The sequence below is a fragment of the Aotus nancymaae genome, unplaced genomic scaffold (genome assembly GCF_030222135.1).
Source record: "Aotus nancymaae isolate 86718 unplaced genomic scaffold, 86718_ANA_hifiasm-v0.15.2.pri h1tg000028l, whole genome shotgun sequence".
In the NCBI taxonomy this organism is placed as follows: domain Eukaryota; kingdom Metazoa; phylum Chordata; class Mammalia; order Primates; family Aotidae; genus Aotus; species Aotus nancymaae.
This window is the reverse complement of record NW_026988441.1, coordinates 17,365,354-17,378,505: the sequence shown is the minus strand read 5'-3', so window position 1 is coordinate 17,378,505 and position 13,152 is coordinate 17,365,354. Positions and strand designations below refer to the sequence as shown.

The window sequence follows — 13,152 nt, the reverse complement described above, 5'->3', positions numbered from 1 at the left end:
GTGCGTGTGCTCACACCCAGGATAATTTTGATTGGGGTCAGTCACATGGGCATGGCTGACTGCTCGCATGACTGACCTTGTCTCTAGCCCCTCCAGAGCTCAAGCTGATACTACATGGCCCAAGGTCCCCAGATAAACAAAGATATTATTATTTTTATTTTTATTTTTATTTTTTGGAGATGGAGTCTCACTCCGTCACCCAGGCTGGAGTGCAGTGGTATGATCTTGGCTCACTGAAACCTCTGCCTCCCAGGTTCAAGCAATTCTCCTGCCTCAGCCTCCCAAACAAAAATACTCTTATCAAGAAGGATAGTACAAGGGCTTAGTGGTATCCTCCCAGGAACTGAGCTATGTTAATTCTTTACTACACAACCCCCAATTCACAGATGTTAAAAGTGGAGGCTCAGCCAGGCACGGTGCCTCACGCCTGTAATCCCAGCACTTTGGGAGGCAAAGGCGGAGGGATCACCTAAGGTCAGGAGTTCAAGACCAGCCTGGCCAACATGGTGAAACCGTCTCTACTAAAAATACAAAACTTAGCTGGGTGTGGTGGCGGGCACCTGTAATCCCAGCTACTCCGGAGGCTGAGGCAGGAGAATTGCTTGAATCCCGGAGGTGGAGGTTGCAGTGAGCTGAGATCATGCCACTGCACTCCAACCTAGGCGGCAAGAGTGAAATTCTGTCTCAAAAAAAACAAAAAGTAGAGGCTCAGAGAGATGGAGACACCTGCCTGAAGTCGTGTAGCCAGTTGTCAGCCAAGTGCTGATTTAAGACCTCTTTCCCCCAGATACCAGACTGTAACTTTTTTTTTTTTGAGAAGGAGTCTCGCTCTGGGGCCGGAGTGGAATAGTGTGATCTTGGCTCACTGCAACCTCTGCCTCCTGGCTTCAAGGGATTCTCCTGCCTCGGCCTCCTGAGTAGCTGGGATTATATGCACCCACCACCACGCCCAGCTAATTTTTGTATTTTTAGTAGAGATGGGGTTTCACCAGGTTGGCCAGGCTGGCCTCAAACTCCTGACCTCAAGTGATCCACCAGCCTTGGCCTCCTAAAGCACTGGGATTACAGGCGTGAGCCACCATGCCCAGCCTGTAAGATTTTTACAACCTCTTTCTGCTGTCTTTTCTTTAGTACATGATCCACAGAGCTGATTGACAACAGCCAGAGTTAGAATCCAGCAAAACCCGAGCTAAAAAAGCCTTTTAATTTTTTTTTTCTGTACAGACAGGGTCTTGCTATATTGCCCAGGCTGGTCTCAAACTCCTGGCCTCAAGGAATCCTCTCACCTTAGCCTCACAACGTACTGGGATTACAGGTGTGAGCCATCATGCCCAGCCCTGAAAATGAAGCCTTTAAGCTTTTATTTATTTATTTATTTTTTGAGATGGAGTCTCACTCTGTTGCCAGGCTAGAGTGCAGTGGCACAATCTTGGCTCACTACAACCTTGAATCCCAGGTTCAAGCGATTCTCCTGCCTCAGCCTCCTGAGTAGCTGGGACTACAGGTGCGTGCCACCACGCACAGCTAATTTTTATATTTTCAGTAGGGTTTCACCATGTTGGCCAGGATGGTCTCAATCTCTTGACCTTGTGATCCGACCACCCCGGCCTCCCAAAGTGCTGGGATTACAAGCCTGAGCCACCCCGTCCAGCTGCCTTTAAGCTTTTGTTTTTTTTTTAATTACATACATGGTTCATATTTTTAAAAAATAAAATACAAAAGGAAGCAGAGTGAAAAGTTAGTCTTTCTCTCACTCCTGAATTTCTGTGCACCAATCTCTTCTCTCTAAGGCAACAGGGTATCCTTGCAGAGATAGTTTATGCATAGAAAGTTGCATAAACTTTCTAGTTTCTTTATTTCTCTTTTTTTTTTTTTTTGAGACAGAGTCTCACTCTGTCACCCAGGCTGGGGTGCAGTGGTGGAATCGTGGCTCATTGCAACCTCTACCTCCCAGGTTCAAACAATTATCTGCCTCAGCCTCCCAAGTAGTTGAGATTACAGGCGCCCACCACCACGCCCAGCTAATTTTTGTATTTTTAGTAGAGATGGGGGTTTCACCATGTTGGCCAGGCTGGCCTTGAACTCCTGACTTGTGATCCACCCACCTCAGGCTCCCAAAGTGCTGGGATTACAGGCTTGAGCCACTGCGCCCGGCCAGACTTTCTAGTTTCTATAGCAGCTATATCTCTCCAGCACCTGTATGTCACCTTTATTTATTACATGAATGATAAAATACTACTTGTGCTTTTGCACACTGCTTTTGAAATTTTTACTTATTTCATTTATTTGTTTTTGAGACAGGGTCTCACTCTGTTGCCCAGGCTGGAGTGTGGTGGCACGATTTCGGCTCACTGCAGCCTCAACCTCCCAGGCTCAGGTGACCCTCCTACCTCAGCCTCCCAAGAAGCTGGGACTACAGGCACATGCCACTGTGCACAACTAAATTTTTTTTTTAATTTCTTTTCCTTTTTTTTTTTTTTGAGATGGGGGGGTCTCACTCTGTCACCCAGGCTGGAGTGCTGCAGCATGATCATGGCTCACTGCAGCCTCAAACTCCTAGGCTCAAACAATCCTCCTACCTTGGCCTCCCAAATGCTGAGTTTACAGGCATGAGCCTGCATACTCAACCTTTTATTTTATTTATTTATTTATTTATTGAGATAGAGTCTTGCTCTGTCACCCAGGCTGGAGTGCAATGACGCGATCTCGGCTCACTGGAACCTCCATCTCCCAGGTTCAAGCGATTCTCCTGGCTCAGCTTCCTGAGTAGCTGAGATTATAGGCATGTGCCACCATGCCTGGCTAATTTTTGTATTTTTAGTAGAGGGGGGTTTCAACATGTTGGCCAGGCTGGTCTCGAACTCCTGGCCTCAAGTGATCTACCCGCTTCGGCCTCCCAAAGTGCTGGGATTACAGGTGTGGGCCAGTGCTCCTGGCCTTTTTTTTTTTTTTTTAACTATTATTTTGAAGGATCATTGCCATCTCAGCACATATAGCTCTGTCTCAAATTTGAAAGATTTTATTATTTCTTCCTTTTGTCTTTGATAATTCACCAGTGAAGCCATCTGGCCCTGGAATTTTCTTTGTGGGAAGGTTTTTAATAATGAGTTCAATTTATTTAATAAATATAGAGCTCTTCAAACTTTTTGTTTCATCTGTGTTAGCATTTGTATGTTGTGTTTTTCTTTTTTCTTCTTCTTTTTTTTTTAAAGACGGCGTTTCACCATGTTGGTCAGGCTGGTCTTGAACTCCCGACCTCAGGTGATTAGCCCGCCTCAGCCTCCCAGAGTGCTGGGATTACAGGCGTGAGCCACCACGCCCGGCATTTTATTTTATTTTATTTATTTTAAAAAAAAAACACTTTTTTTTCGTATGTTGTGTTTTTCAAAGAAATGTCATTTTGTCAAATCCGTTGATGCTAAGTTGTTCATAACATCCTCTATGTTCTTTTTTAATGATTCCAGAATTTGTAGTGATAACCTTTCTTTCATTCTTAATACTGGTAATCCCTATTCTCTCTTTTTTACTCTAATGGGGAATTTTATCAATCTTATTGATCTTTTCAAAAAACCAATATTAATTGTTTGTTTTTTGTGTTTTGAGACAGAGGTTGCCCAGGCTAAAGTGCAGTGGCGCGATCTGGCTCACCGCAACCTCTGCCTCCCGGGTCCAGGCGATTCTCCTGCTTCAGCCTCCCAAGCAGCTGGGAATACAGGTGTGTACCACCACACCCAGCTAATTTTTATATTTTTAGGAGAGACGGGGGTTTCACCTTGTTGCCCAGGCTGGTCTTGAACTCCTGAACTCAAGCGATCAGTCTGCCTCGGCCTCCCAAAGTGCTGGGATTACCACCACCTCCTGCCCAATACTGGCTTCTTTAAAGAGGCCAGCCATTCATCTTGTAGAATGCCTCCTGTATTGGATTTGCCTGATTGTATCCTTATGATGTCATTTAATGTATTCCTTTATCCTGTATTTCCTGTAAACCAGAGTTTCGGTCTAGAGCATAATTTATTAGACCACCTACTGGTGACCACTGTGTTGCCTCCAGAGTCCCTGGTGCCTGGTTCCTAACGACCGTAGTACTAGGACTGCCAGGCTCATGAATGGCTTCAACAGGAGAGCAGCAGACAGGGTGAGAGGCTGGGTTCTAAGCCCCCACACACTCACCATTGGGAGGCCACAAGCAGCTGGAGTGGAGGGAGATACCTACTGGGAGAGGAGAGAAGCCTGAGGCAAAACAGTCTTTTGGGACTAGCTTATGAGCGACCTCGATCATTTATTAGGAAGGGCTGCTGTTGGCCCAGCGTGGTGGCTCACGCCTGTGATCCCAGCACTTTGGGAGGCTGAGGCGGGTGGATCACCTGAGGTCAGGAGTTTGAGACCAGCCTGGCCAACATGGTGACACCCTGTCTCTACTAAAAATACAAAAATTAGCCAGGCATGGTGGCGCCTGTAATCTCAGCTACAAAATTGCCTGAACCTGGGAGGCGGAGGCTGTAGTGAGTCAAGATCGCGCCACTGCACTCCAGCGTGGTTGACAAATCGAGACTTCATCTCAAAAAAAGAAAGAAAGAAAGAAAAAGAAATGAAATGAATTAAGAGTGATGTCTTACCCTCTGACACTTTCCCACGAGTGAGTGTCCCCTCCCTGTCTTGGGCTCACCGATGGTTCCTAGAAGGGCTCCCATCCCAGCAGCGCTCCACCTGTGCTCCCCAGTGCTCTGAGAATAAAGGAAAAACTCCTTGAAATGCTCTGCCATCCCTGGCATCAGCGTCCCACCTGGGCTGCCCACTGAGATCCCCTGGGGAGCCTCTTTCTTGTTACCTTTTTAATGATTATGCAATAAAAATAACTTTTTTCCCCTTTGCTGTACAATTCAATGAATTTTAGCACATGTATAAATTCCTTTAGACACTGCCCTCAATTGTAATTAAGATAAGAACAGTTCTATCACTCCCAAAACTTCTTTTACAGTCCTACCCTCTCCCCATCCCTAACCTCCAACAACTCTGGTCTATTTTCCATCACCGTAGTTTAGTCTTTTTGGGATTGTGAAATACATGGAATCACACAATGCGGAGGCTAAAGCAACTGCATTTTTTTCTAAGAGACAGTGTTTCGCTCTGTCACCCAGGCTGGAGTGCAGCGGCACGATCGTGGCTCACTGTAACCTTGAACTTCTGGGCTCGAGTGATCCTCCTGCCTCAGCCTCCTGAGTAATTGAGACTACAGGTGCACCCCACCATGCCTGGCTAATTTTTAAATTTTTGTAGAAACGAGGTTGCCCAGGCTGGTCTTTTACTCCTGGCCCCAAGAGGCAATCCTCCCGCCTCAGCCTTCCATTGTTGGGGTTACAGGCGTGAGCCACCACCCCCCACCAGCAGCCCTATCTTGGATGCTAATCCATTTTATTGGCTTCTGATTACCCCGGGTTCTGAGAAGGTCTCTAAGATTTCTAGTTCATCTACTGATCCTTGTGTAAAAGCAGGTACTTACTGGAAATCCCGCCCTCAGGTCAAAGCAAGCTTGATGTTATTTTGCTTTTCAATTGTCCTTCACATCTCCTCTGAAGAAGGTATGCACTTTCCTGCTGGTCTGCAAGCCCTGCGCCTGGGGGTAATGATAGGGACCAACCATCTGGTCTTGTTACCGGAAGAGGGGATTCTTGGATCTCAAGCAAGCAGGAATTCAGGGCGAGTCCACAGTACAAAGTAAAAGCAAGTTTATTAGGAAAGTAAAGGAATAGGCCAGGTGTGGTGGCTCAGGCCTGTGATCCCAGCACTTTGGGAGGCTGAGGCAGGTGGATCACGAGGTCAAGAGATCGAGACCATCCTGGTCAACATGGTGAAACCCCGTCTCTACTAAAAATACAAAAAAAATTAGCTGGGCATGGTGGCGCGTGTCTGTAATCCCAGCTACTCAGGAGGCTGAGGCAGGAGAATTGCCTGAACCCAGGAGGCGGAGGTTGCGGTGAGCCGAGATCGCGCCATTGCACTCCAGCCTGGGTAACAAGAGCAAGACTCCATCTCAAAAAAAAAAAAAGAACTGTCTAAAGAAATATAACTGCTCAGTGAATTGGCAAATGGTAGCAAAAAAAAAAAAAGAAACATAACACAAAATCACAAATATAAGCAAGCAAGAAGAGAGGATCAGGAATGAAAAAGTAAGTTTGAAAAAGAAAATGATAGGTGGAACTTCTATAGATGAAAAATGTAATAAACCTAATTTCCAAAATGAAAATAAAAACTCACTGGATTGGACATAATGGAAGACAGAACAATTGAAGTGGAAGCTATATCCAATCATACCCCCAAATATATCAAATTGTTGTAGGAGTTATTAAGAAATTATTTTAGGTAGATAGAGAGGAAAAGGGTCTTTGGGAAGTTTTTGTTTTTAAAGCAGCTCTTAGAGCCAGGCCAGCAACCTTTAATGTCCAAACGCCGGCCATTAGAAACTGGGTCCACCCAAACATGGTGATTCCAGCACGGCCTTCTTGCCGTTGCCCCACATGTTCCTGGCAACATGGCCGCTCCCACATATCCCCATGTGTGTAGAACATCATGGCCCCTTCATTTGTGTATTAAAAGACTAGGGTGGGAGGCCCTCGGTTTTTTTTTTTTTTTTTTTTTTTTACACAGAGTCTCACTCTGTCACCAGGCGCCAGGCTGGAGTGCAGTGGCGCGACCTTGGCTCACGGCAACCTCTGCCTCCCGGGTTCAAGCAATTCTCCTGCCTCAGCCTCCTGAGTAGCTGGGACTACAGGTGCACGCCACCACGCCCAGCTAATTTTTTTGTATTTTTAATAGAGACGGGGTTTCACTATGTTGGCTAGGATGGTCTCGATCTCCTGACCTCGTGATCCGCCCACCTCGGCCTCCCAAAGTGTGAGGCCCCCAGCTTTTAAGTGGGCTACATGAATGACATGCCTGGTCAAACCAATCCCCTGAGCCCCATGCAAATCAGATACCACCCTCCAGACTCTATACAAACCTGGCTGGTTTCCACCCCAGCTGGGGGGTCTCTTCTTTCGGTTTTGAAGCCCCCCTCCCTCTGTCTCTTTACAGAGGAGTTTCTTCCTTCTGTCTTCTCCCTTCTTTCTGGCTTGTTAAACTCTCCACTCCTTAAAACCACCCCATGTGTGTCCATGTCATTTTATCTAATTCAACTCCAGACAAAGAACCTTGTGTTCCTCTACTCATCGGAGCCGTATCAAAATGATCCAGCACAGAGAGACAGAGATGGATATATGAAAGTGGGGCATACATCAGGTATTAATCAAAGTCTCAAAAGTAGAAATTAGGCCAGGCGTGGTGGCTCACTCATGTAATCCCAGCACTTTGGGAGACTGAGGCGGGTGGATCAACTGAGATCAGGAGTTCGAGACCAGCCTGGCCAACATGGTGAAACCATCTCTACTAAAAATACAAAAATTAGCTGGGCATGTTGAGTCTCACCTGTAGTTACAGCAACTTGGGAGGTTGAGACTGGAGAATCACTTGAACCCAGGAAGTGGAGGTTGCAGTGAGCCGAGATTGTGCTACTGCACTCCAGCCTGGGCGACAGAATGAGACTGTCTCAAAAAAAAAAAAAAGTAGAAATTAGAGAGAATAGAGGGGAGGCAATCTTGGAAGAAATAATGGCTGAGAATTTTCCGGAACTAATAAAAAACACAAATTCACAGTCCAAAGAGCAAACATAACCTAAACTAGATAAAAGAAAAGAAGTCCATGGGTAAACACATCATACTGAAATAGCGGAACACTGACGACAATGAGGCCTTTATTTATCTTTGCCTCCTCCAGAGTATAGCCTGCTAGATTCTCCACCAATTCTATCAAATCAAGAGGATGGGTATCCCAAGTCAAGACCGCAGACCAATTAAAGGCAAAGAGATAGAAACAAATATGGCTCATAGGAAGGAAAAGCGTTTTTCTCACCTATCTGAAGCATGCAACTAGGATTGGGGCAAAGTGAAGTTGAACATGAGGGTGGGAGAGGGAGCGAGTAGGTAAGGAGACTTATTTTTCTTTTTTTTTGAGACAATCTGACTCTGTCGCCAGGCTGGAGTGCAGTGGTGCGATCTCAGCTCACTGCAACCTCTGCCTCTTGGGTTCAGGCAGTTCTCTTGCCTCAGCCTTCCTAGTAGCTGGGACTACAGGCGCGCACCACCACATCCAGCTAATTTTTGTATTTTTAGTAGAGACGGGGTTTCACCACGTTGGCCAGGATGGTCTTGATCTCTTGACCTTGTGGTCCGCCCACTTTGGCCTCCCAAAGTGCTGGGATTACAGGCATGAGCCACCCTACCCAACCGATTTTTTTTTTTTTAGAGACAGGCCTTGCTCTGTCACCCAGGCTGGGGTACAGTGGTACAATCTATCATAGCTCACTGCAACCTTGAACTACTGGCCTCAAGGGATCCTCCTGCCTCAGTGTCCCGAGTGGCTGGGACTATAGGAATGTGCCACCATAGCTGGGTAATTTTTGTATTTTTTTGTAGAGATGGGGTCTCTCTATGTTGCCCAGGCTGGTGTGGAACTTCTGGCCTCAAGTGATCCTCCCGTCTCGGCCTCCTGTCTCGGCCTCCCAAAGTGCTTGGATTACAGACGTGAGCCACCCACACCTGGTCACTGGGGAATCTTCAGGGCCCAGCAAAATAGGCAGAACACAATGCGCTGCTCGACAGTAGCCATGGATGTTTCTGGAATAAAGTTCCCAGCCGATTTTTCTGCGGGCGATCATCCATTTCATGGTAAGAGGCAAAGGGGCTCTAACATCACCGCAGAGGCAGAGCCATAGGTGGGAGTCCTCCTCTTATTCGCTCTGATAGGCCACCAGGGGACCCCACGCCAATCACTGGGGTTGAAGAATAAGGTATTCCGGCCAGCTCCGGTGCTGTCCCTGTTTCTGGAGCCTCAAGAGTGCTCAACCAATGCACAAAACCCACCTGGGGTGCAGTGGCTCATGCCTGCAGTCCCAGCACTTCGGGAGGCCAAGACGTGGGGATCACTTGAGGTCAGGAGTTCGAGACCAGCATGACCAACATGGAGAAACCCAGTCTCTGCTAAAAATACAAAAATTAGCTGGGCATGGTGGCGGGCGCCTGTGATCCCAGCTACTGGGGAGGCTGTGGCACAAGAATCACTTGAACCCGGGAGGCAGAGGTTGCAGTGAGCCGAGATCGCACAACTGCGCTCCAGCAGCGACACAGGTGGGCTCTGTCTCAAAATAAATAAATAAATGAATAAAAATTAAACACAAAACAAAGCAAAAAACTGGACTCATGCATGACTCCGATGATTCCAGGAGGTGACATGTACACAGAACATAGAATGTGGGCTGGCAGGCGTGAGCAGCTCATAAATGCTGTCACTGCTGCTGGCATGACTCAATGGTTTCCCGTCACCCACAGGATAAAGCTCAAACCCATAAGATGACCTTTGTGGTTTGTCTTCGGCCATCCCATTAGCCTTCATTATTGCCACTCCCTGCCTCGGGGGTTATTCTCCAGCAACAGTTTTCGGAAAATCCCTTCCTGCACTGTGCTCCTGGAGTCCTCTCTGCCTCAATGCCCTGCACAGCTACTTACCTCTTAATACTGGAGTTTGGTGACAGCTTAGCTGTAGAGGACACGTCGGCCAGTTTTAATCTCCAGCACAGACCTCTCCCCTGAGCTCCGGAACCCAATGTACACGCACACACACACTCTCACACGAGTGTCATTCAGAATCCCCTCATGGATTAGCTCCTCTCAAACGGGACACTACCGCACCCTGGTGGGAGCTTGGGAAATTTGCACAATCGATTTTGGCTGCTGCAAAGACTGGAGGGCGGTACAGGCTGCAGCATTGATTGGAGGGTGGTACAGGCGTCCGGAGGTCAGGGACCAGGAATGCAGGACGCTGAAATCTGCATCCGGAAGTTTGTAAATGTCTTTACAGGCACTTCTGTGGGTAAAAAAAGTTTATAGTTATCTGAAATTATTAATATAACACATATACACATATGTACAAAATTTTGGTATGGTTTAAAATATATTGACATTTTCTAAAATGAAACTATGATGTAAATTTATTTTTAATTTTTTTTTTTTTTTTTTGGAGACAGAATCTTGATCTGTTGCCCAGGCTGGAGTGCAGTGGTGCCAACTTGACTCACTACAACCTCCACTTCCCCAGTTCAAGTGATTCTCCTGCCTCAGCCAGCATAGTAGCTGTGATTACAGACCTGTGCCACCAAGCCCAGCTAATTTTTTTTATTTTTAGTAGAGACGGGTTTTCACCATGTTGGCCAGGCTGGTCTCAAACTCCTAACTTCAAGTGATCTTCCCACCTTGGCCTCACAAAATGCTGGGATTACAGGTGTGAGCCACCGTGCCCAGCTTCTGTAAATAAAGTGAAGGTTATGTACCTTTTTGTTCAGAATGTTACCAATGGTTGTACACCATAGCAGAAAATCACAATTCCAACCACAATGCCACCTATGAGATGTAATGTAAAATTCTGAATGAAGTATAACACATAAAGAAATGCACCCAGCCGGGCGCGGTGGCTCACGCCTGTAATCCCAGCAATTTGGGAGGCCGAGGCGGGTGGATCACGAGGTCAAGAGATCGAGACCATCCTGTCAACATGGTGAAACTCCGTCTCTACTAAAAATACAAAAAATTAGCTGGGTATGGTGGCGCATGCCTGTAACCCCAGCTACTCAGGAGGCTGAGGCAGGAGAATTGCCTGAACCCAGGAAGCGGAGGTTGCGGTGAGCCGAGATCGCGCCATTGCACTCCAGCCTGGGTAACAAGAGTGAAACTCTGTCTCAAAAAAAAAAAAAAGGGGGGGAAAAAGAGGAAAAGAAATGCACCCATATCACATGTTCAGTATGAATTTTCAGAGGGTGAGCAGAAAGTAAATATGACGGAAGTGACACTTGAATAACTAACACCCACGTTGAGAAAACAACTTCGTAATCCCAGCACTTTGGGAGGCCAAGGCAGGAGGATCACTTGGGCTCAGGCATTTGAGACCAGCCTGGGCAACATAGTGAAACTCTGTCTTTACAAATAAAAAAAATTTAGGCTGGGCATGGTGGCTCACATCTGTAATCCCAGCACTTCAGTAGGCCAACGCGGGCGGATTGCCAAGGTCAAGAGTTCAAGACCAGCCTGGCCAAAGTGGCAAAATACCGTCTCTACTAAAAATACACAAAGGTGTATTTGTGGTGTGGTGGCGCATGCCTGTAATCCCAGCTACTCAGGAGGTTAAGGCAGGAGAATTGCTTGAACCTGGGAGGCGGAGGTTGCAGTGAGCCGAGATCGTGCCACTGCACTCCAGCCTGGGCAACAAGAGTGAAACTCCATCTCAAAAAGAAAAATTAGCCATGTGTGGTGGTGCACACCTGTAGTCTCAGCTACTCAGGAGACTAAGGTGGGAGGATCGCTTGAGCCCAAGAGTTGGAGGCTGCAGTGAGCCATCATCGCGCCACTGCACTCCAGCCTGGGAGGCAGAGTGAGACACCATAGCAAAAAAAAAAAAAAAAAAAGAAAACAAAAGAAAACATTATGAGCATTCTCACCCCAAGCCTTCCTGGTGCCAGTTTCAATCACTATCCCCCTGTCTCCCAGATCTGGCTCTGTTGCCCAGGCTGGAGTGCAGTGGTGTGATTATGGCTCACTGCAGCCTTGAATTCCTGAGCTCAAGTGATCCTCCCACCTCAGCCTCCTGAGTAGTTGAGACTACAGGTGCACACCACCATGTCCAGCTAATTTTTGTATTATTTTGTAGAGATGGAGTTTCACCATTTTGCCCAGCTGGTCTCAAACTCCTGGTCTCAAACAATCTACACATCTTGGCCTCCGAAAGTGCTGGGATTACAGGCATGAGCCACCACACCCGGCTCAGGTTATGCACTTCATAGTCAGTAGTATTAGTACATGTGGTTGTATACTTCTCAGGTTTTGTTGTTGTTGTTTGAGACAGAGTCTTGCTCTGTTTCCAGTGCACTGGCAAGGTCTCAGCTCACTGCAGCCTCCACCTCCCAGATTCAAGCAATTCTCCCACCACAGCCTCTCGGGTAGCTGGGATTACAGGCACCTGGCTAATGTTTGCATTTTTAGTAGAGATGGGGTTTCGCCATGTTGGTCAGGCTGGTCTCAAACTCCTGACCTCAGGTGATCCACCCACCTCGGTCTCCCAAAGTGCTAGAATTACAGGCATGAGCCACCACACCTGGCCCCTCCTCAGTATTTTGTATTGGGGGTCTCTTGGGTCAGTTTGTCCCATGACTGGTAGCATTAACTTTGATCATCTGGTGAAAGTGACCTCTGTCAGGTTTTATCCCTTAGTAACTAATGCAACAAAAGCTTTTAAGCTCTACTAATTTGAGTTTCTGCCCCTTGAAAATTATTTATTTTCTCCTCAGTTAACTAAAGACCCCATTCAAACTGGTTTAAGAGTGAGGGACATTTATGGTTACAACAAACTGAAAATGACATTCACCTAAGTGGGGAGGGGAATTGGTCGTCTAGAAGTAGCTCTGACATCAGGTGTGGCTGGATCTAGTGGCTTGGTACGATTAGGCACTTGTCTTGTTCATCAGTGTCTATATAGATTAAGGGGGACTAGATCCTTGGAAAGCAGAAGCAATCGATGTCTGCTACACTGAATCAGAAAGAGGAAAGGAGGAAGTAGGAAGTGCCTGAAGAGACCCAGACATAGCCTGGGGTTACTTTAGAGAGCTTCATCCATGTGGTTCATGGTGCTGAGCAACCCAGGACCTGGCTTATCAGCATATTCCTTGGCCACATTGGTTGGTTCCAGGCTAGGCACAAGACCCAGGCTGGGCTGATGAAAGACAGCCCCAGAGTTTTCCAGAACTATTGGCAAAAAGAGGCACTCTGGCTGCTGAGCTCGTGGGATACCAGCCTAGAACTACAGGTGGTCTTCTCTGTTTCCCAAATAAAGAGTCTACCTGAGAATGAAGCCAACACAGAGGAGAGCTGAGAGATACAGACAGCTAGACCTTGCAGGGCTGTGTTTCAATACTAGACCTGGCAGTGTCTGAAGCCAATGCTACCCCCTGCAATTCTCAGCTGCAAGAGCCAATAAATTTCCTTTCCTGCTTAAACCAATGTGGAACAGAGTAAGTTT

The 13,152-nt window shown here is 47.0% G+C and overlaps 1 protein-coding gene across 1 annotated transcript in view; it reads right to left on the bottom strand.

Annotated features, from left to right (window-relative positions):
* Positions 1–5,506: 5,506 nt before the first annotated feature.
* Positions 5,507–13,152, bottom strand: part of NPHS1 (NPHS1 adhesion molecule, nephrin) — a 34,154-nt gene continuing 26,508 nt past the window's right edge. The window contains exons 31-32 of the transcript XR_010344290.1: positions 9,597–9,954; positions 5,507–5,614 (exon numbers count right to left, since the gene is read on the bottom strand). The gene's annotated coding sequence lies outside the window, so the exon portion shown is untranslated. The remainder of the gene's footprint in view (positions 5,615–9,596; positions 9,955–13,152) is intronic.